Source organism: Nomascus leucogenys, chromosome X, assembly GCF_006542625.1.
Source record: "Nomascus leucogenys isolate Asia chromosome X, Asia_NLE_v1, whole genome shotgun sequence".
Taxonomy (NCBI): Eukaryota; Metazoa; Chordata; class Mammalia; order Primates; family Hylobatidae; genus Nomascus; species Nomascus leucogenys.
The window spans coordinates 75,071,963-75,099,924 of NC_044406.1; the positions used below are offsets into that span (position 1 = coordinate 75,071,963).

The following is a 27,962-nucleotide window of genomic DNA, read 5'->3' on the forward strand; positions in this document are numbered from 1 at the left end:
TGGAGGGAGGGAGGAGGGTGAGGAATAAAAAATTACCTATCAGGTAGTATGCTTATTACCTGCGTGATGAAATAATCTGTACACCAAACCCCTGCAATGTACAATTTACCCATGTAACAAACTTGCACATGTACTTCGTGAACCTAAAATAAAAATTGGAAAGAAAAGAAAAACTCATTGTGAATACTCTGCCATCTATTCTTCCCATCCTTGGCCAAGGAATTAACGTAATTGGGAAGATTTGAGATTATCAAAGGAAAACCATTAAAATGTTGTCAATGTGGTCATTTTATATGCACTGGCAGGGTATATTTGAGAACTGGGAGTCTATTATTTTGGTATAATAGGAGGGATTTCAACATGTGCCTATTACAGGTATTTCTAGTTCAGAGTATTGCTTCATTCTTGGCCAATAAATCAGTATTGTTATATGGATACACAAAAAATCTACTGGAGGTATAAAAACAATTGTTAAAAATACTGCATATTTTATGCCACTTTGTACTATTTTAAAGTGATTTTACATATTTTCCTATTTTCTTCATTTGAAGTCATTACACATTTTGAAAATGTTTTCTGAGTGCTATACATTCTTCTTATAAACAGTGTTTAAAGGTAACTACAAAGTTCTAAGAGTGGGGAAATTAGGATATATCATTTCAAATAACATTTATTTGGTTTTTAAGTTAATGTTGCTGATAAGACTCTGCAATATAATAATTCAATGAATCCACAGTAATTTAACACCAGATAAAGAATTTATAATATTGTTCTTTCTGGGTTATTACATCTGCTTTTAAAGGTAAGTGGAGCATTAACACCTGAGGCAACAGCATTGATTATAACATTGTTATTGTAAAAGTCTCACTGCTGTTGTTTTAATTCTAAGATAAAATAAAGTTCAGCTTACCTTTCAATCAGGTGATTAACTTTCTGGAGCTGCAATTGAGGTTTCCAGTTTCAAAAAGGTATGTGTCCCTGTAGGTATTCTGACCCCTAAATTTATAGATGCTGTAGGCATCAGATACTTACTTGCATTGTCTTCCCAGTAGTACAATTTGTCCACACCTTCCCTGAGCATAAAAATGTTATTAAAAGTATGTAAAGCATAGTTGTCCATTAAAAATAGACATATACATTAAATGAGGCTTGGAGATGGTCTAAGGAATCTCCATGGTTTCACGGCAATATCAAAGTTGTAAAAGCAGCAAATTTCTTCTAAGTTTCATTAAATGAAGAAATACTTTAGTCTGTTTGGAATCTTCTCTGTTATTTCATTGACAATCGTTTTAAATTTTTATTTCCATAGGTTTTTGGGGAACAGGTGGTATTTGGTTACATAAGTTCTTTAATGGTGATTTCTGAGATTTTGGTGCACCCATCACCCAAGCAGTATACACTGAACCCAGTTTGTAGTCTTTTATCCCTCACCACTCTCTCACCCTTTCCCCCTGAGTCCCCAAAGTCAATTGTATCATTCTTATGCTTTTGCATCTTCATAGGTTAGCTTCCAATTATGAGTGAGAACATGCGATGTTTGGTTTTCCATTCCTGAGTTACTTCCGTTAGAATAATAGTCTCCAGTTCCATGCAGGTTGCTGCAAATGTCATTAATTTGTTACTATTTATGACCAAGTAGTGTTCCAGCATATATATGTATACCACATTGTCTTTATCCACTCGTTGATTGATGGGCATTTGGGCTGGTTCCATATTTTTGCAGTTAAGAATTGTGCTGCTATAAACATGCGTGTACAAGTATCTTTTTCGTATAATGACTTCTTTTCCTCTGGATAGGTACCCAGCAGTGGGATTGCTGGGTCAAATGGTAGTTCTACTTTTAGTTCTTCAAGGAATCTTCACACTGTTCTCCATAATGATTTTACTAGTTTACATTCCCATCAGCAGTGTAGAAGTGTTTCCTTTTCACTGCGTCCATGCCAATATCTATTTATTTATTTATTTTTTTATTATGGCCATTCTTGCAGGAGTAAGGTGGTATCACATTGTGGTTTTGATTTGCATTTCCCTGATAATTAGTGATGTTGACTATTTTTTTTTCACATGTTTGTTGGCCATTTGTATATCTTCTTTTGAGAATTGTCTATTCATACCCTTAGCCTTCTTATTGATGGGATTGATTTTTTTTCTTGCTAATTTGTTTGAGTTCCTTGTAAATTCTGGATATTAGTCCTTCGCTGGATGTATAGATTGTGAGGATTTTCTCCCACTCTCTGAGTTGTCTGTTTATTCTGCTGACTGTTTCTTTTGCTATGCAGAAGCTCTTTAGTTAATTAAGTCCCATATATTTATCTTTGTTTTTGTTGCATTTGCTTTTGAGTGCTTGGTCATGAAATCTTTGCCTGAGACAGTATCTAAAATGGTTTTTCTGATTTTATCTTCTATAATTTTTATAGGCTTAGGTCTTAAATTTAAGTTCTTGATCAATCTTGAGTTGATTTTTGTATAAGTTGAGAGATGAGGATCCAATTTCATTCTCCTACATGCGGCTTGCCAATTATCCCAGCAACATTTGTTGAATAGGGTGTCCTTTCCCCACTTTATGTTTTGGTTTGCTTTGTCGAAGATCAGTTGGCTGTAAGTATTTGGGTTTATTTCTGGCTTCTCTATTTTGTTCCATTGGTCTATGTGTCTATTTTTCTACCAGTACGATGCTGTTTTGGTGAATATGGCCTTATAGTATAGTTTGAAGTCAGGTAATGTGATGCCTCCAGCTTTGTTCTTTTTGCTTAGTCTTGGTTTGGCTATGTGGGCTCTTTTTTGTTTCTGTATGAATTTTAGGATTGTTTTCTCTAGTTCTTTTATTATTTCTATTCAACATAGTATTGGAAGTCCTAGCCAGAGCAATCAGACAAGAGAAAGAAATAAAGGGCATCCAAATCGGTAAAGAGAAAGTGCAACTGTCACTGTTTGCAGATGATATGATTATATACCTAGAAAACTTTAAAGACTCCTCCAAAAAGCCCCTAGAACTGATAAATAAATTCAGCAAAGTTTCAGGATACAAAATTAATGTAAGCAAATCAGTAGTTCTGCTATACACCAACAGTGACCAAGCTGAGAATCAAATCAATAACTCAACCCCTTTTACAATAGCTGCAAAAAAATAAATTAAAAACAAACACGTAGGAATATACCTAACCAAGGAGGGGAAAGCCCTCTACAAGGAAAACTACAAAACAGTGCTGAAAGAAATCATAGACGACACAAACAAATGGAAACACATTCAATGCTCGTGGATGGGTATAATCAACATTGTGAAAATGACCATACTGTCAAAAGCAATCTACAAATTCAATGCAATTCCCGTTGACAATCTTATCACCTCTTAAAAGCTGCTTCCCAAATTCCCTTCTATTATTTTGCTATTGCTCAAGTGATCGATACGTATTGCCTTTTTGCATGTTGATGTGCAAATTTAACAATTTTTAAAAACCTTCAACAAGACTAGTGAGATTCAGATTTGCCATCTAAATAGCTCCAGCATACAAAGTTCTAAACCATTTTTGACAGAAGGCCTAAATAATGATTTTTATGTCTTTAGGTCAGAAATCTAGGGAAGCTTGGTATAACATGTGACTCCCAGAAGAATGTGTTATTTGTGTCTGAAAAATTATTTTTGCCTTACCCTGTGTTTGCAGTCATCATTGGTTTAAGAACTAGATGGATTTTGAAAACCAGGAAACTCTGGGATGTAAGAGAAGGATAAAGAAAGGCAACATCTATAAGGCCCTTTAAGTTACCTAGACATCTGATTGGATTCTTTATGCTTACTGTATCAGGGCGATGATGCCAGAAAGGAAGTGACACAGATATTTGCAAATTATATTATTTGTACTTTTTGACACATTGGTTGATAAGCTTCTAATATTTACAGAAAAATCTATGGAATCTTCACAAATATTTTTGTAAGATGTATTGGGTTTCTAAAAGTTTTCTGTGGATATTATCAATCAGGGAATATTAAGTTAAAAAGAATCAGCTCCAGAAACAATCCTTGGGTATAAGGGGAACATCAAACTTCTTGTTAGATGATCAGCTTTAATCAAAATATATTCTTTGCATGTGGCATTTACATTTTAGATCATAGGGAAATTGGAGTTCTGACAATTGGCTAACAATTTCTAATATGTTTTATTTAGATAAATTTGACCATGTATTAAAGATCATCCTACAGAGATGTAACAGTGTCACTTTAATATTCTTATGCCTACTTCATAGTAAGGCAAATAAAATCTTCAGAATTGTTGCTGGCTGCCTAAACATGGGTTACTGTTTATTAATATTTTCTTTTTCTTGTTTGTTACCTTTCTAGAAACTTGAGATTTTAATGTGATGCTCTCTTTCTCTTTTTTTGTAGGCCCTTAAGTATTTTGTGTAAAGCAATTAAAACAGTAATTTCAGTAACTAGTTTATGTCATGTACCAAATTCAAAAATGACAGCTAAGAATGAAATTTAGCTCTAGCAAGGAGGCTTTAATTAAAGGATCCTTGCATCTATTTCAGTGACTTCCTGATAATAATTCAACCATCTCCTGGTTCACTATTTCTGCAGTGCTCTGAAAATGAAGCTTCTCTACTTACTTTTTTTGGTTGTGTTTCATAAGAATTGAAGAAGCACTCATAAGAAAGGGAAAGAGGGAAAGCAAATGGACCTAGGATATCATGCCAAGTGTGTGGGGTGTTATTCAAATATATATACATATATATATGTGTGTGTGTGTGTGTGTGTATATACATATATATACACATACATACATATATATACACACATATATATACATATATATACACACATATATATACATATATATATATGTGAGAGAGAAGGTTTGTAAAACAAAAATTGCAGAAAGTATATTTTTACAATTTGTTTAAAGAAGAACCCATAAAAGAAGTTTTCTGAGATAAAGTTGAAAAATGCACGTAGGGGCAGGTGGTGCCATTAGCCCTGCTGTTGGGACTGACAGATCAGTACTGAAGTGGCATCAGGGTAGGAAGGTATCAGCTTCAGTAATGGAGAGATGTCCAAAGGAAAGATTGCTCTATCACAGTGATGGGATCCTATCATGTTATAAATCGAAGATTGTTCTTTCCTGCCACTGAGATGAGCAGCTCTTTCTCCTTTCGAGAATGAAATGTTGGACAGAGACAAGGAAAAGATGAAAACAAAAAAGTAGGAAAAAGTTTTTTCTCTTTAACATAAATCTCCCGGGAGAACAGACAGTGTACTACCAATCTCCATTTTAAATAGGAGGCGAAGAAAATGCTCGCTTTTGGCAATTTTTTCTCATCTTAGCATACAGAATAGGTAAATTATGGTAATAGTTCTATATGTCTCTTGATATAACTTGGTTCTTATTGTTTTTTAAATTGGAACTATTAATAGATTTACACTTTTGGTTTGGAATGAAAGATATATTGAGCTGGGATGAGATTCAGTTAGAAGAAGGTGCAGTGTGTAGTAAAACCTGTACAACCCAGGTTTTGATTTCTGGCCAGCTTGCTCTTACATATAACTAACTAGGCGATATTAGGCAAGATACTTTCCCTCTTTGAGTGTAGGTCTCCTGATCAGTGAACTGGGAGATGACATGTAAATAGAACCTAGCACAGGACCGTGTTTGTAGTAAGTAGTTGAAAAATGTTAGTCTCTTTTCCTTCCCAGCAGTCTATGTTAACCTACGTGGCCAATATTTGTCTTTTTCTGGGAATAAGTAAATGGGAACAAAATAACTTTTTTCTGATTATTTTAAAAATATTTTATTGCATTAAGATGATATTAGTGAAGTTCTATATACATCATGAAGTTTGCAAAACTGATTGCATTTTAATAAACAAAATGAAAGGAAACACACATAATTAACACACAAAATTTCCAACAAAATATATAAATTATAATATGGGGAGAGTTACAACTTTGTTATCATTTTAGCCACAGGTTGATTGAAGAACCTGCCCAAACCCCCACATGAAGATTATTGGCAAAGGTGGAAATGGGCACCACAGTTTTCTTTTTTTAAATTTTTTAAATTATTTATTTATTTATTATACTTTAAGTTTTAGGGTACATGTGCACAATGCACAGGTTTCTTACATATGTATACATGTGCTATGTTGGTGTGGTGCACCCATTAACTCGTCATTTAGCATTAGGTATATCTCCTAATGCTGTCCCTCCCCCCTCCCCCCACCCCACAACAGGCCCCGGTGTGTGATGTTCCCCTTCCTGTGTCCATGTATTTTCATTGTTCAATTCCCACCTATGAGTGAGAACATGCGGTGTTTGTTTTTTTGTCCTTGTGATAGTTTGCTGAGAATGATGGTTTCCAGCTTCATCCATGTCCCTACAAAGGACATGAACTCATCATTTTTTATGGCTGCATAGTATTCCATGGTGTATATGGAGCACCACATTTTTCTTTCTTTCCATCCAGCACTCCAGCTTTAGGCTCATAAAATGCGTGACTGGGCAAACTAAGTTAGCATAGGGATTTTTATTTTCTTAAAAAAAGAATATAACAAAAAACAAAACTAGTGAGAAGAAAAGCACATGATGTGAAGTGACATACCTCTTATAGGGAAACATATAGAACATCAGTGAAGATACTAATTGATCTATGTATTAATCATCATACTAATCAGAAATAAAATACCAAATAACTTCTTGAAGAGCAGCATGGTATTTCTCCACATAGTCTATTTTGACCAAAATAGCAAAGCACGACTTTCTTCTGAAGAGAGACATGCCACTGATGTCCAAGATGAGAATTATAATAAAAGAAAAATATTCTAACAAAATAATGCATTGAATTAAGGAAGCAGTTCTCAAACTACAGTCTTGGATACTCTCAGAGGCCCCTAAGATGCTTTCAATGGTTCCATAAGTCCCTCCTTTTTCAAGTACACATGCGTGTGAGACTAAATTTTCTCCCTGTACTTTAACCAAAACAACATACTGCATCCGACTGAACATAAAAGAGAATTCAGTTGTCTTTTGAATTTACAAAAAATGTAAAACAGTGCCATTCTTGTCACTGAATATTGTTTTTGCTTATTTGTTTGTTTTCAAAAATAGTTACCTTGTCTTAAAATGTATTATTAATGTTAATAGATAATTGTTTTATTATTGTATTTTAATGAATTGATAAATAAGATGGAAAACAGTCCTAAGACCAAAACCTTTGAGAACTGCCTATTTAAGGTATGAGAATTTTTGTGTTTAGAGATTAGATCTCCATCTCATTTTGTGTGTGTGTATATATGTATGTGTATATTCTGCATATAAAAGTAAAATATAAGTTAGAAAACATTTGGGAATTTGTGTAAAGTCAAATATTAATCCCCTATATTCACATAATCCAAAGGTATTGCATTATCTTTCTTCATTTCTTCTATGCACACATCTGCATATTTATTTAAACAACATTAGGATCATAAGCTTTACACATCTCTGCATCTTTTTTTCACTTAATGTTGTATGATGAACACTTTTGTGATTTTTCAATAATCTTCAGAAATATGCTATTTAATGACTGTGTAATGATCCTTTATATAAAATTCTTAAGCACTCTGTTGGTGGGCACATAGATTGTATTTTTAGGTGTTGTTAGTATCATCTTAATCACCATCACTTTTGTCATCGTATTTAACATTTATTAGGCTCTTATCATGCTCTAGGCAATGTGCTAAACTGTTTATGTGCCTTATTGCATGTAACCTACTTTTGGGGTGCCTTGCTATTTCCTCTAGGAAATGGTCTTCCTCTTTCTTCTTCTTACATCCCTTCAATTATTTCTGTCATTGGATCTAGCTGACAGATCATATGGAAAAGGGAGTGAGATATATTGAACCAATTCTTTTTTTTTTTTGAGACAGGTATGATCTTGGTTCACTGCAGCCTCCAGCTCCTGGGATCAAGCTATCCTCCTGCCTCAGCCTCCTGAGTAGTTGGGGCCACAGGCCCATGCCACCATGCTCGTCTAATTTTTTGTATTTTTGTAGAGGCGATATTTCCCAGGCTGGTCTCCCACTTCTGGGGTCAAGAGAACCTCCCACCTAGGCTTGCTAAAGTGCTAGGATTACAGGCGTGAGCCACCACACCTGGCCTCCAACTCTTGCTCTTAATATATAAGAAGCAAAGGAAAAAAAATGCCTGATTATTGCAGTCTAATTCATTCTAATGACAATAACTATATAAAAATATTGTCATTATGGTTTTATTTTTTCTGCTTTTGTTTGATATGGTCAGCTAAGATGCTTTCTCTTTCTTTTCTATTCAGGATTCTTGGGATGGTGGAATTTGCTCTAGTTAGTTTGGTTAGAATCACCACAGATATGGATACAGATCAGATAGGGGCTAGATAGACTTAAACTCAGACAAATTCTGCCTCACAGATATGCAATATACTAATTCCAGTCTGCTCCTTTAAGAACACATGTCATTGGTTATTAGGACAATCAGGCAAGAGAATGTGGATAGCTCACTATAAACCATCCATAGGGATGGTTGAGTACTAATGACATTTTGGCATATTGGATAAAAATATTTTTCAGAATAAAGAATTGAGTAATGATTTCCTCACCATCATACAATTCTTTTTAAATTTCTTAAATCAGAAAGTTGTTCATTTTTTAAGCTTGGCTTTGCAGGTTAGGTTTTTTGAAAGTATTCAGGCACATTCTAAACTTCCCAGATGTGAGGAAATTGAAAGCACACAATGTTTACTGACGTGTAAAACTCTGGGAAACAGTTTTCATTAGTTAAATTTAAAATCTGTTCTCTTTTCCCTTTGTAAATGTGACCAGTGAGTCAGATTAAATTAGCTAGGGAAGTCAGAGGCTAAGGGTCATTTTGCCTCTCATCTGCATGTGCAATATCAGCTGAAATAAGTGATTATTTTTCATTACAATCAAGATTATTATCTATTGTAAGTATTTTAATACCATTTCCTATAGTGAAATTATGCATTATGCTTTTTAAATCTAGTATCTTAATGGAAACTCACGTTAGAAATATAGAAGCTAGCTGTGAGACTGTGTTCTTAAAACTAATGATCTAGATGCATGAAAGGATAAGAATACTTAGTTTAATACATTTTCCAGTGTATATATTTATGTGCCATCTTTAACTTCAAAGTTGTATTCTTTGAACAACTTGTTCTTTAGGAATGAAATAATTTTTCAGAAGGTACCCATGTTAGTGGTGACAAAACCCATTAAATATTTAAATAGTGTTATTAGGTACATCATAAAAATACATGTAGAAATTGTCATTTTAAAATATTTAGCCATATGTCAAATATAAAATGTTACTAATATGCTGAGTTGTGGAGACTTTGGTTAACTTTTGAGTAGGTTTATTGTCATGTAACCTTTTAGGATTCTTTCCTTTTCTTTAAGGAGACAAATGGACGATTGTAACATGAACATTTAAAAATGAAATGCTTAATGGAAACATGAATAAATGGAAACAGATTTGCCTGTCAAAAATTAAATAGCAATATTCTTTGATTAATATCAAAATCTAATCTAAAATAGTTTTAGCCATTTCATGCAGGTGACATCTGTGCTTAAATATAATTTTCTCTCCCTGTATTGGCATGACTGTTAATTACTTACTCAATGTAGTTCAACATTTAGTTAATAAATATGTCAAGCTTTTTCCTTAGTGTTCTTTTTGCAGAGTTGTGAATTTGAAATTAGTTTTAGATTTACAACATGGTGACAGACAGTGCTGTATAAATAGAGGTTAAACACACAATTTACATATTAATTTCATGATTCATTTATTCAATGATTTATGGAGATATAGATTGTATTTAATGTCTGTTCTGTAGTTGTTTCAGGCATGACAAAAGGAATCACTATAGTAGCAGAGAAGTAATGGTGTCCATATTGAACTACAGGGTGTTGAGGGGAAAGTAAGGTTTGGAAACACAGTGATTCATTACCTTTAATACTCTCCAAGAGGCAAGTGAAAAGTAATAATTGATTTTTAAAAGGATTACATCTGATAATTCTAAGAGTAGGGGAGGAGATAAATTAACCCGCTAGCATACTGTCTTGCACATAGTAGGAACTAAAATGTTTGTTAAGTGACTTGAAGTTGAGGATCATAATATATTTTTAAGACTGGATAAAACTTAAGTTAAACTTTGAGAAGCTTTAAACAAATCTTTTTTAGCTGACTTCTATTAATTGGCCTTGTTTCCTCATGACAGGTGCCCTCATATTTTAAAAATCCTCTTCTTATCCATTATCTATGTAGATTTATTAGATATTCTTGGCCATATTGATGCAATGTCATACATAGATTGCAATAAAGAGATTTTCTTACTGCTTATTTTTTTTTAGAAATATCAATATGTCTGAATGATTAAAATAGGCTATGTTATGTAATGAAACAAAAACTTCTCAAGTTTGTAGTGGACATAGGTCTGCTTTCAAGCTATTTCAAAAAAATCTATTCAAGATAGGTAAATGCTGTCTATACTCCTTTTTTTGCAATATCAAACTTACGATTAATTAACTTATGGATTTCATCCATAAGTTTAAACCAGATAAAACTTACTAGATACAGTAATATTACTAAAGCAACTTGTGGTCCTCAAACTGACTTCATGTTGCCCCTTTAAATGTCAACAGCAGTTATTGTGGAGAATACTTAACTTAGTGCTGGGAGATTGACCTTGTTTTCTTCTTGAGAAGATCATGCCCTACAAATCTGATACTCTCAAGAACCTCCTCTATGTAAAGGTACAAATGTAAAGCCCATTAATGCTCAGCAAGGACTGTGGATTACTTTCACAGGTCACTGAGCTAGGTTCTCCGAATAGGTAAAGTACTTTGGGGACATCTTTGTATTACCTATGTACTTTTTCAAGCCACTAAAGTTAGCAATTACTGCAAGAAGCAGAATTTTTTAACTTAAATTCTAGTAGCTGGAAATCATACCAAAAACCCAGGAACTGTAAGTTTAATTTAATAAATCTGTTCAATATGCATTTGTTTAATCCCTACTTAATTCCAAGTCCTTTTACATACTCGCCAAGTCCTTTTACAAAATCCAAAGATCTCATTTAATCCTTATATACCGCTCAATAGGGCATGATTAAATCCATTTTGCAGATGCAAAATCTGAGCCTCTGGGAGGATACATGGCTTGCTTTGGAGACAATTTTGTAAGGATTGGAACTCAAATGGGTCTGGCTCCAAGGAGTTACCTTTTCTTTCACATCACGGTGGCTCCTATTAAGGGATGGAGTTAATGTGTTTGCAGAGGCACCTAAAGTGTCCCAAAAAGTAAAATTGGAGGGTTTAATCCAGGATGTTCCATCTTAAACCTTGGCAACATTGGTTCAACTCTTACTTAACGTTGCCCAGTCTAAATGATGCTTCCAGTAATTTTAGCAATTTTAATTAAGTAGACAGAGTTGATTACTTCAATTGCCTGCATTGCCTTTTGTCAGTGGTTCAAATCCAGCTATTTCACATATTTCATATTTCATATTTCAGAGCTCCCAAGCGCTTCAGAAAAGTTCTAGGAGCTAAAGAGTTAAATGACGTGAATAAATCTTCACACTTTTTCACACTTCTTTACTCAGTGATGTCTCAGCATTTTTCTTGACTGGAGCAGTTTCTTATAATTTTACTAGAAAGATTAAAACACGTTTCCAGTGAAGGTAGTATGCAAATACACGACGTGTGTTGGATCCCTGAGGTAATCTAATGATATAATGCAGGGAGATTTAGTAAAAATTAAAGTCATAGCACCAAAACGATTGGTAGTAAAGCAAACAGAAAATTTCAAAGCCAGTTCTTTGGTTCCTCTTCCCCTGATTGTTCTTATCCTTTTCCTTCTGGACTCCATTTTCTACTGCCTTGTGGCTTTCCAAAGAGTGAGGCAGGGATTAAGGCTTGATTTTATCTGGAGACATCTTCTAACCATTTAAAATTCACAGCAAAAATGTAATGGACTTAAAACTGCCAAAAATGATTGACTAGGAGTGGAAGATGAAGAGGAATTTCTAGGAAGAAAAATGCTTAGTGGAGTACATTTCATTCTGGGGCCCATACTTGAAATTATAACCGTCTCCACTTGCTGAGCACCTAATAGGAACTTTCCAAGTTGAGCAAATAGAGGTCAATAAAATAAGCTCCTTCCCATTAATAAAAGTTAGCTTATTATAGCCTTCTGCACTGTAATCTGTCTTTTCAGCCAATAATTAATGCCACCTAGAGCTTGCATATGGAGGGAAATTGAAGTAGGGTGAGTGAAGTGATTATTTTTAACAGTAGATTACCTAGAAAAAGACAATTTAATGAATGAACAGGTAGGTTCATTTTTGGCCAGATTTCAAATATGGTCTCAAAAATAAACACTTGAGGCCAGGCACAGTGGCTCACACCAGTAATCCCAGCACTTTGGGATGCTGAGGTGGGAGGATTGCTTGAGGCCAGGAGTTCAAAACAGGCCTGTTCAACATGGCAAGATCCCATCTCTATAAAAGAAAAAAACCACACACTAGCTGGGCCTGGTGGCATGCTTCTGTAGTTCCAGCTCCTCGGGAGGCTGAGGCAGAGGATTGCTTGATCCCAGGAATCTGAGGCTTCCATGAACCATGATCCTGCCACTGCACTCCAGCCTGGGCAATAGAGGGAGACCCTGTCTCAAAACAAAACAAAACAAACAAACAAAAAAATAAACACTTGAAAGCTAAGGACAGGAGAGGGTGCTGAAGCTCACATATTCTTCTCCCATATAGATCCACAAAACTGAATCAATTGCATTTCTATTTATTTAAATAATTTGCATATATCAGCAGTGTATTCTTATCTTGGTTTGTAGATGAGTTTCTCTTTTCTTGCTGGACGTAGAGTTAAATCTCACTTTTAAATCCCTTGAAATTGAAATGTGATGAGCAGATGACTATAGGGAGCAGGTGTCAAACAATATTTAAATGACATTTTCAACAAAATAAATATTTGAACCACCCTGTCCCACTGGTGATAGAATAATCTGCTTCAAAAAAAAAATGCCATTAATTGTGTACCGCCTCTGACATTTGTTCTTCAGGAAATACTTACAGTTTATCTTCTGAGCTGGAGCCTTTTATCAGCAAAGCAGTTGAACTACAGTGTAAAAAATGGTAATTGAGTATTTTATCAAATGCTTCTAACAAAATGGACTTTGCAACATGTACATGAAAATTAAAACCATTGGTTGCAGGGATGAACAAATTGGAATGATTTATTATCAGAAATATCAATATGTCACTGTTCAGAAATAAAAAGAAACAAACAATCTCAGTCCCCCTCCACATTAAAACTCCCCCCATCCCATTCCCAGACATATGCACCCAAAGCACTCTTAGTTGCAGCCAAAGCAGTGGAAGGTAAGTACATTTTAATTCTTTGTGCTAGCAAAACCGCTAAAGAAAAAGGAGAAAAAAGCATCATAATAATAGAGCAGCTGCTGCAGGACATTATGTAAGGAAACGAGACAGTAATAAAAGAACTATGTCAAAAGAAAGCAGCTATGAATGTGTACATCAGTGCTGGTGATTGCAGAAGGAGGATTAAATATAATATATGGGGCAATTTGGAAAAGTGAATTTACTGCTTATGTTTATCACCTAAGTAGCCAATGCCTTTAAAATGGGCTTTATTTAACTTATGTAACATAGCTTTAAAAAATAGCATTAGGAAAAAAATGGCATTAGAATAATAGCATTGCAGGAGTATTTTATACTAATTATTTAAATTTTGCATTTATTTAGATTTATTTGGATTAAATGCACCAAATGTGTAAGTTCAGGTTGGAGACATCAAGTAGATTAACAACATGGGTGGGAGTGGATGTGTTTTTTCTTGAATTTAATTGAATTTTAATTCAATTTTTGTTTTTTCTTGAATTTAATTGAATAAATTGAATATTAAGGTTTTTCTTTTTAAAGAAAAAGGTCAGAAATAAAATGTGTAAAAGAGAAACCCTTTTTGTAACAGTTCAAGCTGCTTTTAAAAATGGTGTCTTGACTTTGGGGATGCCACTGAATAAGAATGTTTAGCTTCCTTCCAGGCTGCCAGCAGGATGCCATTGTCTATGCTGTTCTTCTCTGTGTGAATCTAAGAGTTTACTTCTCTCACCCATGATCACCCATGACTATTCACTAAGTACAAATCAAATGGGCTTACATCAGGTAGAAACCCAAACTGGGACCTTTTTTTAAGGCATGCAGAAAACAATTAGGTATACCTCTTTAAGACTGGATAAAGGGAACTTTATTTTCTTCCCTCATTTCCCTAACACTTCCATCTCCTTTAGATCTTTTGGATATAAAATTCAAGAGGCAATTGATTGTTAGTTACATGCCAAGCTTAGTATAATTTTATAAAGCAGTCATAGGTAGTTGAATAATATTTTTAAAAACCTAAGGAATCTTCTTCTACATTGCTTTTTAGCCACATGAAAAGAAAATGATTTTCTGTATATAATCTATGTATAGTGTATGCTTAAAACATTTCTCTGAATTAGTTATTGCAAGCAACTTGCAAAACTGGATTCATCTAGAGGGTTGTGTCTAGGTTTGAGCAAAACTAGCAAATTTGTAGGAAAAAAAGGTAAAATCAAATTACTAACTTGCACTTGGGAGAGAATATTCTGAATTAATGAAAAGTTTGACAGGATATTTTTTAAAGTTATAATTTTTCATGTACATTTAGTAACTTGGATTGCTCTTTTCTGGCAGCTGTCAGAGACTATTTTAATGAACACATATTTGCATACACTTATTGTGGGAAAGTTTTTAAGTAGCCTTTTCTCTCAGCTAAGTTAAGCCAGCTCAATTACCAGTTTATTTACATGTTTAATAATTTTTACAAACTCATTTTTATTAGTATAAAGATACTAAAAATTTGTATCTGTGAAACTGTAAGGTTGTATCCTTTATACTAAAAGCCTGATATCTTTACTACTTCTGCCCAATCCAGGTTAAATGGGTAGTTCAATCTCATGACCTTTCAAAAACCTAAAGATGTTACGAAACTGTTGTCTTACAATTGAACCAACACTGTTACTTACTACATGTGTCTGTTTGTGTGAAAAGGCAAAAATCTTTCCCAATACTTCTATTTTTGTATTATAAATAGTATTATTGAAAGAGAGGCATGGTCGTGTTATGAAAGAACTGATGGGCTTAGGCTCCTTTTTCACGGCTCATGGCACTGTGCTATATAGACTTGCCCCTCACTGTGAAAGCCAATCAGTTGATTTCTTTTAGATTGAAGAAAAATAATTCCCAAGTTCTCAGGTCTCTGTGGGAAACATCCTTTATCATTTTTGCTGAAGTATGAACCTAGGGGTAGGATAACAAGAGGACTGTAATTAACATCTCCAGTCCTAAAGATGCATGGGTAGTTGGGAGGGGTTCGTAATCTCCATGGCCATTAGATTCAAAGCCATGTTAAAAGTTCTAACCGTAAGCTCAGCATTGAAATATACAGAAAATCAGTCCATACTATGAAGAGTGGATATGGCAGTTCCTTGTACTTCCATGGTTTAATAGAAGCTGTTCTTTTTATAAATGAATACATATAGTTGATATTATTGCGGGGCAGATGAGTGGCAAAACAAGATTCTCCCAGTCTTCCTACAGTGTAAGTGATCTTCTCTTAAGGAAACATATGTATTTACCTCCAATAGTACACATTATATTATATTCCTAAAAGACTAATGTCACCCTTTGTATTCTAAAAGGCTTGTTACCACTTCTTTTTTTTCCCTTTCAGTGCTGACCAATTCTTACAGAGCACAGGCAAAGGGTGAAAGTTTTAAAAAACAGAAAACATTATTTATTTTTATTCTTTAGTGATTAGTTTTTCGTTTTCATTTGTCCTTGAATCATAGTCCCAGAAACTTTATATTTTAGTTTTTCAGGAAGTACTATTTGAATACAGGAAATCTGGTGGGCATACATTATCTTTGAATAAACATTTTGAATATTTGCACATACTATAAAATCAGAGAATATTAATTGTGCCTCTCTGTTTCTTCTTGCACCTTGTGAAAGAGGTGGCGCCTGTTAAAGTGTATTCCACAGATGCTGCGATCACAGGAAAAAAGAGATACATTTTATTCTCTTAAGGTGAAACTTTTGTGGAGGAGAGATTTCTTCAAAAAGGGAGGCAAGGTTGGAGAATGGAATGGACACATGCCTGGGAGATGGCAGAGCTATCTATAAAATACACATGAATAACATCACATCTGTTTATGTGTATTATGTAGACAGTATTATTAGTTATAGGTATGATCATGTTATTTATGTGTGTAATGTAGATAATATGTATGTGCATGTGTGTATGTGTGTGTGTATGAGTATATATGATTTGTGTCTTTAGGAGTAGGTGAAAAGGCTACTTTTTTACTCTGCATGTAAAACTGAAGGGATTTCAACCAACAAAATGAACTTGTTCATAATTAGAACTTGAATTTAGGGAAAAAACAGTGGTTTTCAACCTTTATCATGCCTCAGAATCCCCTCAAGTGTTTGTTAAAACACAGATTGCTGGGCCCCACCCCCTAAATTTCTGATTTGCTAGGTGTGGGATAGGACTGAGACTTTGGATTTCTAACAAGTTCCCAGGTGATGTCCATGCTGCTTGTCCAGAGACCACGCAGAGAAACACTGTTTTAGAATCAGTCTATTATATTTCACTTTCATATTCAGTTTACCTGAGCTGTGCTGGAAACATGGGTGTCATACAACCGTAGTTAACAAAATGATTTAAAACAATAAGTCCCTGAGCTTTAGTTTCCTTATCTGTAGAATGAAGAAATTAGACTTGCATAATTTTGAAGGCCACTGCAAAACTGACATTCTAAAAGCATTATACCATAGTGGCAACTGATACTGTCAAAGTATATAGTTTTGTCTCTTCCGTGTCTTCATTCAAAATTTCAGGCAGCATATTGCATGCAAATTTGTAGCTTGATTTGGAGGCAGCATAATCTAATAGTTAATAGTGTGGGTTCTTGAACCAGACTGCCTGGTTTTGAGTATTACCTTTGCAACTGACTATGAGTGTGACTTTGGGCATGTTACTTAACTTCTCTGGGCCTCAGTTTTCTTAACATGTTATATGGTCCCTTGCGGAGTTATGAAAAATAAGTTGTACTACACATTAGAAGTGTATAAAACATGTTGTTGCTCCATAGTAGTGCCACATAACTATCAGTTACTAATACTATTTGTTAATTATGTAAATTTATATTTTTGAAACGTTTTTATAGAATATTGAACTAACTGTTGTCTTTGATAGTTAATATATTTTATGGATAAAAAATAATTCGGATGGTCTGAAATCATCATACTGATGCATGTCAGAATACTTTCGAAATTATATTTTCTCAGTGTTTGAAGCCAGATTTAAATCAGTTTAATCAAATTATTTGATTATCTTTAAATTGACAAATGATCATGAGTTTACACCAATGACTAGCTGTGCTGTTGATTTGTGATAGTTGAAATGAATATGTCACTCATTACTGTGGATGAAGTATTCTGTGTACAGATGTACATGTATGCAATTATCTGAATATTTAATATATAAATGTTAAGGAATATTCCTTAAGTGCTAGAAAATAGAGATCAGTGAGCATAATCTTATTTATTGGAAGCTCCTATATTGATGAGACAAATGTTCATATAGAAATCTGTGAATATAACAATCTATATAAATACGAATAAGCATCTGAGGATGGTCTTGATTATTTAAATATATATTTTGTGTTTATGGAATTTTATGTTTGGGAGATTTTACACACAAAATCTGAAAATTTGAAATCTGGAAATTTCAAAAGCTATTGATTTGTCCTGAACTTTTTCATTCATGTTATCTTTAGTTTCTTGGAAATCAGTACCTAATATAAACACTAATGATTTAAGTGTCTCTCAAAGATGGATTTGTAGGTCTTTGCATGGGCCAGCAAGCTGTGTGTCTTTGGTCAGTTCATTTAATCTTTTAGAGCCCTCAGTTCCCTCATTTGTAAAACGATGTGGTCAGCATCAATGGTTTTAAGTTCCCTCTTAGCCATAATATTCTATGATTCTTATACTATGAATACTGTAGGAAAGTAATCACAGTAATGTGACAAATAGAAATTATTCATGCTTCATTGTCTGCATGTTTTAAAATCATTCCTGGCTTAGGCTTAGTGTCCCCCCACCCCATTTGCTGATATTAAATGTTATAGTTCCATTCTGTAGACCTAAATCTCACTATACATTGGCTGCATGGGTAATATAGATAAAAGAACTTCTCCTTACATAAATGGCATAAACATCAGTCTGCCTAGCTAAATTCTGACATCAAAAAATTCTGACACCAAAAATTCTGGCACTATGTGCTAGTTGTTTTATGTCTATGTGTTTGTAATTGGGAGAACAGCAGTAGATGAGAAAAATTGTCGGGAAAGAAAAAAGATCACTAGAAAACCTAAGCAAAAAATTTCTTTCAAGGAGTTTAGTGATTTCAACTTTGCATGTGAAAAGAGCTGGGTTAAATTCATTTTATTATGTGCCAAAGGGCCATAATATAACAGTCTTCCTTAATTGTTTAATTCATATAATGAAAAAATAACAGACTCAAATTCCTTGTGTTCTTTGAGAAAAAGTAATCATAGTAAATAATAGTTAACGTTCACTGAGTGTTACTCTGTGCCAGGAACTCTTCTAACTGCTTTGTACATATTAACTCATTTAAGCCTCACAACAAATTTTGAGCTAGGTACTACCATCATCTCCATTTTTCAGATGAAGCACAAAAAAGCAAAGCAACTTAACCAATGCCACATGGGAAATCAAAAGTGAATCTTATCAAAAATTTTTTTCATTCAGTTAAAATATTTATTTTATTTTATTTTATTTGAGATGGAGTCTTGCTCTGTCACCTAGGCTGGAGTGCAGTGGTGAGATCTCAGCTCACGGCAATCTCTGCCTCCAGGGTGCAAGTGATTCTCGTGCCTCACTCTCCCGAGTAGCTGGGATTACAGGAGGCACCACCACGCCTAGCTAATTTTTGTATTTTTAGTAGAGACAGGGTTTCGCCATGTTGGCCAGGCTGGTCTCGAACTCCTGACCTCAAGCGATCTGCTTGCCTAGACCTCCCAAAGTGGTGGGATTACAAGTGTGACCCATCGAGCCTAGACAATTTATTTTAATTTTTGTGGTTACATAGTAGGTGTATATATTTATGGGGTACATGAGCTGTTTTGATACAGGCATGCAATCTATAATAATCACATCTTATAAAATGGAGTATCCATCCCCTCAAGAATTTATCCTTTGTGTTACAGTCCAGTTACCCTCTTTTAGTTATTTTAAAATGTACAATTAAGTTACTATTGACTATAGTCACCCTGTTGTGCTATCAAATACTGGGTGTCATTCATTCTTTCTAACTATTTTTTTGTACCTATGAAACATCCCTATCTACCCCTCCCCACCCCCCAACTACCCTTCTCAGCCTCTGGTAACCAGCATACTCTCTATGTTCATGAGATCAATTGTTTTGATTTTTAAATCCCACAAATAAGTGAGAACATGTGATGTTTGCAATGTTTGTCTTTCTGTGCCTGGCTTATTTCATTTAGCATAACGACCTCCAGTATTATCCCGTGTTGTTGCAGATGACAGAATCTCTTTATTTTTTGTAGCTGGATGGAACTCCTTTGTGTATATGTTCCACATTTTCGAACTTTCTAAGAACCTGTTGATGACAACTTTGAGGACTTACTCTATAAATGTTGCTGAAAGCGCTTTGGCCTACTAACATATTTGGCTTGAGCTTTTCACAGCTAAATTCTACACACCACATAAAGGGACAGTCCACTGGCACATATTTTAGTGACTCAGACAGAAGTATAACAATTTTTAAAAGTGCAAGATCTGATAATACAGGTAATCAAATTTCACACTTAACAGAATATGCTGTTCTTCTTCAAGGGCAGGAGGAAATTTTCTGAAGAAGAGATATACAGAACTCAACAATTGACTAGGTACATTATTATTATTCTTTTAACCTCCATTCTTGGGATCTGGCATGTCCTTTTACCAAAGGCAGGACTGAAATTTAGAAGTATATTACAATGAAACAAATATTACATAGAAATGACATGTTAGAACCTACTTTTGGTCTCTAATGAGGTTCTTTGAGATTTGTCATTTTGTGTTAAAAAGTACTCTGAGGCTTTTAGGGCTTTGCTGTTTGGTTTTATATATTCACTATTATTGTCAACAAGGATAACATTTTTAAGCTAATAAGATGATTGGTTCAAAGTATAAGGCTTTCAGAAAAGTGAATATAAAACAATTCTTCACCCACTCCTCAAAGCAGGAAACAAACTAAGATAAGATTCACGTTTTAATTCTATATATATATATATATATATATATATATATATATATATGTTTTTTTTTTCCTAAAGAGTTTACCACCTTTTACATGTATTTTGTCATTCAGATGATTCTTCCATTGGGTTGACTTGGCTTGGGGGTGGGGATACATGCAGATTGTAGAAATCCACATTTCCAAATGGATGTGTTTTGGTCAGAGTAAAGTTGAGTGACTTGCCGAGCTTTGAAGACAGATGTCGGAACCTAGTTCTTCTGATTCCCAATCAAATACTCTGTTCTTTAGACTTTGACACAAAATATGGCTTTGAATGGTAATGCCTTTGTTTCTACACTGATATTGAATACAGAAAAGAGACAACACATAGATTGCTTTTTGAGACTATAGCAGGGAACTTCTGAGAATGGAACAAGTGGAAGGGAAAATAAGACAATGGCCATCAAGTACATTTCTCCATATACACACTTGTGAATAGCTCACTCTCTACAAAAGACTTACGAGTGAAGTGTAATATTTCAGCACCTCTAGAAGTCACTTGGACTAAAGGATATGGTTAGATAGAGGTGGGATTCATTTCATGCCAGATTTTTTTATAAGCTTTATGAGGTTAGTTCCTCAATAGTCATTGATTTTGATGCTTCAAAGCCACAAGCAGGTTATCAAAACCTTCCACCCTTTATATTTGCTACATATTTTAGAAAATTTTCTTTTAACTTATTTATAATTGCTCTTGCCAAATACATTGTTATATTTGGATAATGGAAAGACAGGGAGTAGACTTAACTGTATATAAAATATTGTGTCTCCATCTGGTTTCATAGTGTACAGATTGCATCTGTGTTTCACTTTATTATGTGAGTGAATGCAGATATTCTTTTCTGGCTACTTGTAGGTCCCCAATAGAGGGAGAAATCACTTCTTTTTAAAAGAAATAAAAATAAATATTTAGATAAACATCTGTAATATCTTTCGTTTGAATCAATTAACTGTATGTTGGTTGTTGACTATGTGGCCACCCTATAATAGATATTGGGAAATTTCTAAGAAATATAAGACATTTTGGCACTTACAGAGCTCATAGTCTTTTGTAAGAGTGAAGATGTACAAAAAAATTAGAGTACGCAGCAACCCTATGACAAATAAGTGCCGAATAAAGTACTATAGAGAACAAGTGCTACAGGAAGTCAGAGAAGAGATTGATAAAAGAGAGGACCATCAAGGCTCTTCAAGAATTAGCTTGTTTGACTCTCTGACAATGTTAATGCTGTTGTTTCAGCCTTATAGGGCAGCCCCTAAGTGTTCCATGCTTAAATTTCTATTTGTAATATTTCAAGGCAAATTCAAATTCCATCTTTTCCATGAATCCACATAGTTAGATTTGATTTTTCCTTTTCTGTACACAGAATATTATAATGCAATATTTCTATAATATATTTGCCTTTAGTTTCTATCGCAGTACTTTGTTCATAGCAGAATTTCAATGAATGTTATATTCAATGGAACTATTAAAGATGAGAATTGTAAAGAAGCTGAAACATGAAAGATGAGTAGGAATTGGTTGAGCAGGGAGAAGTAAGGAACATAGCCATGGGGGTGCAAATGAATTTGGTGACGGTAGAAGCAGTAAGAACACTACGTTCCAAAATGTACATTTTGATTTGGGTCTAATAAAAGCATTTTTAAATTTTCCATTCTACTCCCAGAACCAAGAAATTTTAATGCAAGAGCTAAAATATGTTACCTTAAATTTTATCATGCCCTTGTTAAAATAGTTTTATAAAAAGGATCAGTGTATTTCCAACTTTCCTTCCTCAAATAATGCCTACTACACTAAATATACTTTTTGATTTGTACAAATTTGTGGGCTACAAGTGCAATTTTGTTATATGCATAGATTGTGTAGTGGTGAAGTGAGGGCATTTAGGGTATCCATCACCTTAATAGTGTACACTGTACCCATTAAGTAATTTCTCAACCCTCACCCCCTGCCCAGCTCCCCATGCTTCCCAGTCTCCAGTGTTTATTATTCCACACTTTGTGACCATGTTTACACATTATTTAGCTCTCACTTATGTGAGAACATGTGGTATTTGACTTTCTGTTTTTGAGTTGTTTCACTTAAGATAATGGCCTCCAGTTCCATCCATGCTGCTGAGAAACATATGATTTAATTCTTTTTAATGGCTGAATACTATTCCTTTGAGAGAGAGAGTGTGTGTGTGTGTGTGTGTATCACATTTTCTTTATCTAATTACTTGTTGATGCTTAGGTTGATTTCATATCTTTGCTATTGTGAATAGTGCTGTAAATATACTATTTTAACAGAGGGAATTTTGAGAAAAATGAGAAAAATGTCAAGATGACAAAATTTAACTTGGATTCAGAGAGAACTAAAGGGTAGCAGTGCCTCACACTCCCTGCAAGTAGCTAGAGTTTACAGGTAAGACAACAGCAGCAACAGCAGTAGCAACAACAATGAGAAAAATAGCTTTGTATAAAAAACAGCCATGAAGAAAACATCTTTGTGTGAGCATTACTAAGATAATTTTAGATTGGAGTAGATTGGACACCTGATGAAAGGAATAGAGAGATCTCTAGTTCTTTCTGATGCAAAGTAAAAATTTCAAAACTAGTAACATTGAGGAGGGACTAAGTTTACATTGCTATTGATTTGAATTGTATGGATCAGTTTAGAAGTCAGCTCAAGTGAGGTGTTCTACGTCAGAGAAAACAAGTCCCTATAAAGGTTTACTTGATGATTTCATATAATAAGATTAGTTGAAAATTGAGGTGTTCTACATCAGAGTAAACAAGTCCCTATAAAGGTTTACGTGATGATTCCATATAATAAGATTAGTTGAAAATTGTTTTTTAATGAAGAAAATCTTTCTCTAACATTTTAAATACTATCAGATCTCTCAATGCAGTAATGTAGCTTTTAATCAATATACCAGCAAATCAGTGGCTTTCTCGGTTTATATTGTATCTGTTGACTGAATTGTAGTTATGTTTTTGGGAGGAAGGAGATCTAACGATTTTTAATGCTGATAGGCCCACCAAAGAGATTTCCCTTCTTCCCAAGTTGTTTCCTTCCTTTGTAAGAAAGATGACAACCAAATGGGAGACATGCAAATGACCCCATGCCACTCAATAGACAAACCAATTATATGATAATAGTTTTATAAATGCATTCATGTTTCTGTTTCCATTCATAGACCTTTTTGTAGTACCCCAGTTTTCTATATGTACATTTCAGAAGAACAAAATTGTAGAAATAAAACATTATGTATTTTTTTTACCATGAATAATTAGATATTTGTTCCCAGAAGTCCTTATTTATCTTTAATGCTCAATTAGCTCTATGCATTAATTTCCTATTTGTTTATTTTAAAATGACCCTTTTTCCTATGAAATCTCACACTTTATTTGATTAGGATGTCCAGCCAGTTTTCTTAGGATTTGCATGACTTGGTGGTTGTTAATTATACTTTAATTGAATCTTTCTGACCTCTGTTTAGCACACTTGCATTGTTACCTATTTAGTAATGCCTTACTCAGTCTTCTGATATATCCCACTGGTTCCTAACAAGAATGCGGACTATGACTATTTGGTGTAAAAAAAAGTTTCCTTTCAAGCAAATATTCCATCAGACAAAATGAAAAATTATTGAAAAGAGTTTCAGCATACACCATCTACATTTTCTCCAGATATACAAATGTGTGTTTTGGTATAAATGTAGTCAATATGGGATATGATGATTTTTGAGAGATCTATAGTATTATGGTTTTGTGGGGAATAAAAATCATTCACCTGAAAACAAGACAGGCTCTTGATATTAGTAACTTTTCATAAAATAAAAAATACTTTGCTTTTCCAAATTTTATCATTCTGGTCTAATGGGATTACACCCCAATTCACATTTAAGAGCAAACCAGTGGATCACAGAAATAATATGCTTGTTCCTTTAGAATTTATTTGAACCTTCAGAGTACTTTCCTTTGATCTTTACAGAATGTGCATTTTAGATGTAGATATCCTATTTAGGTATTTTTATATTTTTCCTTTAGGAAACATTATTTGCATGCATTCTGTGCTAGAAGTTTCAAGGTCAGCATTTCTTGCACAGTTGTAATAGTCCCAACAGAAAGATAAATATATATTGACTGAGGCTGGAGTTCTAGTTCTTTCAGTTGCTGAAGGTCAACAGCCCCTTAGAGATACTCGCCAACCTTCAAATATCTATAGGTTAAATTACTGATGAATCACTGCACTTTTCTAAATGGAGGAAACCGACATTGTACTGGGAAGCAGACCTATGTATTGTGTGTTTTGACTGTTGTAATTTTGAACAAGATAGGAAGCAATTTCAATCCAGGCATGGTTCCAAAACTTTATGGAAATGATTGCAAAACTGACCACGCAGGCTGAATATTACTAGGCAAAAAGATTTAGGGGCATCATTTCTTTGGCAGATTTAAGTTGTAACATTGTCATAGGATTTATTTAGAATGAGCTAATAACATTAAATTCTTTTTTTTTTTTTTTTTTGAGACGGAGTCTCGCTCTGTCGCCCAGGCTGGAGAGCAGTGGCGTGATCTCGGCTCACTGCAAGCTCCGCCTCCCGGGTTGATGCCATTCTCCCGCCTCAGCCTCTCGAGTAGCTGGGACTACAGGTGCCAGCCACCACGCCTGGCTAATTTTGTTTTTGTATTTTTAGTAGAGACGGGGTTTCACCGTGTTAGCCAGGATGGTCTCGATCTGCTGATCTCGTGATCTGCCCACCTCGGCCTCCCAAAGTGCTGAGATTACAGGCATGAGACACCGCGCCTGGCCAACATTAAATTCTAAAGCATGTTAACATTTAAATTATTTAGGTACTGAAGGCATGTTTGATACAGTTGGGAGTGTTGGAGGAAGAATTACTAAAAACAGTAAATGACAACAAAAAAGATCACTATAAAGTCATCTTCAATGAATACAAAAGGATTTGAAGCTTGAGGAAATCGTCATATGGCCCAGAGTATTGAAAGCAGCACAGCAAAACATAATGAAAGTAAATGAGACACTTGACTTTTGCACATTTCTACTGGCATATTTTAGAGAACATGATCCCTGCAAGCCAGGGTTGAGAGAACTAAATGAACTAAATAGGCAGAATGAAGGAGAATGTATTGCAACAGCTGCTTAATTTTTTTCTCCTGTTTTACATATAACGAAGCAATATACTACAAGGGGTTTATACCACAAACTTTATCATATAACTTAAAACTTCTTTTTAATTCAGTAAAATTTACATTACAGAAAGTTAATTCCATAACTGTGTTCAGATATTTTTCTTTCAAAAATGAATTCATGTACAGGGAATTGCATTTTGATTAGTTTGATACTAATTTAGAATCATTTAAATTGAAATTTTGTTTTTTTAACCTTTAAAGTTTTTAATTTTAATTTTTGTGGGTACATAGTAGGTGTATATATTTATGAGATACATTAGATGTTTTGATCCAAGCATACAATGTGAAATAAGCACATCAAGGAGAGTGAGGTGTCCATCCCCTCAAGCACTTAATCTTTCAGTTACAAACAATTGAATCACTCTCTTTAAGTTATTTAAATATGTACAGTTAATTTATTATTGACTCTAGCCACCCGGTTGTGCTATCAAATAGAAGGTCTTATTCATTCTTTCTATATTTTCTGTACCCATTAACTGTCCCCACCTCCCCCTTACTCTCCCACTACCCTTCCTGGCATCTGGAAACCATCCTTCTACTCTCTGTATTCATGAGTTCAATTGTTTTTATTTTTAGATCCCACAAATAAGTGAGAACATGTGATGTTTGTCTTTCTGTGCCTGGCTTATTTCATTTAACATAATGATCTCCAGTTCTACCCATGTCGTTGCAAATGACAGGATCTCTTATTCGTTTTTATTGCTGAATACTATTCCATTATGTATATGTACCACATTTTCTTTATTCATTCATCTCTTGATGGACACTGGTTGATTCTGAATATTAGCTATTGTAAACAGTGCTGCAACAAACACAGGAATGCATATATCTCTTTGATATACTGAATTTCCTTTCTTTTGGGTATATACCCAGCAGTGAGATTACTGGATTATATGGTATCTTAAACTGTTCTCCATAGTGGTTGTACTAATTTACATTCCCACCAACAGAGTTCCCTTTTCTCCACATCCTCGCCGGCCTTTGTTATTGCCTGTCTTTTGGATATAAGCCATTTGAACTAGGGTGAGATGATAGATCATTGTAGTTTTGATTTGCATTTCTCTAATGATCAGTGATGCTGATCACCTTTTCATATGCCTGTTTGCCACTTGGATGTCTTCTTTAGAGAAATGTCTATTCAAATACTTTGCCCATTTTTGATCAGATTATTAAAATTTTTCTATAGAGTTGTTTGAGCTCCTTATATATTCTTCTTATTAATCCCTTGTTAGATGGGTGGTTTACAAATATTTTCTCCCATTCTGTGAGTTGTGTTTTCACTTTGTTGATATTCTTTGCTGTGTAGAAGCTTTTTAACTGGCTGTGATCCTATTTGTTCATTTTTGCTTTGGTTGCCTGTGCTTGTGGGGTATTGCTCAAGAAGTTTTTGCCCAGACCAATGTCCTGGAGATTTTCCCCAATGTTTTCTTGCAGTATTTTTTATTTTCAGGACTTAGATTTGTCTTTAATCGTTTTGATTTCATTTTTATATATGGCAAGAGATGGAGATCTGGTTTCATTCTTCTGCATGTGGAATTCCAATTTTCCCAGCACTCTTTATTGAAGAGACTGCCTTTTCCCCAGCATATGTTCTTGGTACCTTTGTCAAAGATGAGTTAATTATAGGTGTGTGGATTTGTTTCTGGCTTCTCTATTCTGTTTCATTGGCCTATGTGTCTGGTTTTATGCCAGTACTATGCTGTTTTGGTTCCTATAGCTTTGTAGTATAAAATTTGTAGTTGGGTAATGAGATACCTTCAGTTTTGTTCTTTTTGCTTAGAATAGGTAGGGCTATTCTGGGTCTTTAGTAGTTCCAAATAAATTTTAGGATTTTTTTCTATTTCTGCAAACAATGTCATCAGTATTTTGATAGGGATAGCATTGATTCTGTAGATTGCTTTGGGTAGTATGGATATTTTAACAATATTGATTCTTCCAATTTATATCCATGGAATATCTTCATTTTTTGATGTCTTCTTCAATTTCTTTTATCAGTCTTTTATAGTTTTTATTATAGAGGTTTTTCACTTTTTTGGTTAATTTCTAGGTATTTAATTTTGTTAGTGGCTATTGTAAACAGATGACTTTTTTGATTTCTTTTTCAGATTGTTCTCTGTTGGCATATACTCAGTTGGTACAAATGTAATTATGGTTTTTGCATTGTTGGAATTTGCCATTTGATATTGGAATACATTCTTAAATAAATGTGGATATGTTATGTGTCATTTTAATGGGCATTTCTTGCTTTATTTTTTTTTTGCTAATGACTTATTACTTGCTGTTTATTTTAAATT

At 34.2% G+C, this 27,962-nt stretch overlaps 1 protein-coding gene across 2 annotated transcripts in view; it reads left to right on the forward strand.

The window, feature by feature from the left end:
- The window catches only part of DACH2 (dachshund family transcription factor 2), a 676,171-nt gene that overhangs the window by 106,013 nt on the left and 542,196 nt on the right, over positions 1-27,962 (forward strand). The gene's annotated exons all lie outside the window — the stretch shown is intronic.